Genomic DNA, 803 nt, shown 5'->3' with positions numbered 1-803 from the left:
TACATGTAATAAAGGCTCCTTAATACTAAAAAAAAAACCCCGAGTAACAAGTTTCGAGCGAATTCAATAAATTAAAAAAAAAAATAGATTTTAGAAACCTGACTAAATATTTGTAATCAGTGGCCCCAAAAACCAGTAGATACGAAGTGGTGCATAAATCCATTTACGCTAATCTGTTAAAATAGTTTTGTCCCGCTAGATTCTCTTTCAGACCACTGTGCCACGTCAGTTTATTTTTTTTTTTGAGGACTTTCAATCTACAAGGATACGATAAATTCAAAATTGATGCAAAATTTTCAGTGCAATGTTGAATATCAATATGCACATTCAATAAAAAGAAGGATTGAAAAACGTTAAATTTTTTGGTGCACAAGAAGGACGATAATGTATTGAAAATGTCCTTTAAATAATTTTTTTTATCCTAAATTAATAAAGTTAAAAGAACCCTCTTGTTCTTGTGCACCAATTAATTAATTTACATTAAATTTTGCAGAATTTTATCTTTTATTTGATACTAATATTGTTATTCTACTCAGCACTGAATTTTTTGAATTGATCGTATTTTTGATTTTGCAAATTTCTCAGAGAGAAAAACAAAAATCATAGCTTTAAATTAGTTAGGATAAGTTATGTTCATACCGATAAGTGGAATATAGAATTCAATTCTATAGTATCGACGTTGCATTTACATATTTCTATGGCATTTGTTGATGCGTGGTTTCTTAATATCCATTTTTAGTACTTTTAAACTTGCTGTAAAATAAAAAGTAGTCTACCAAAGATGCAATTTAGAGGGCATTCAA

Source organism: Rhagoletis pomonella, unplaced genomic scaffold, assembly GCF_013731165.1.
Source record: "Rhagoletis pomonella isolate Grant_MI unplaced genomic scaffold, Rhpom_1.0 Rhpom_scaffold_00006, whole genome shotgun sequence".
Classification (NCBI taxonomy): domain Eukaryota; kingdom Metazoa; phylum Arthropoda; class Insecta; order Diptera; family Tephritidae; genus Rhagoletis; species Rhagoletis pomonella.
Note: the sequence above shows the minus strand (reverse complement) of the source record.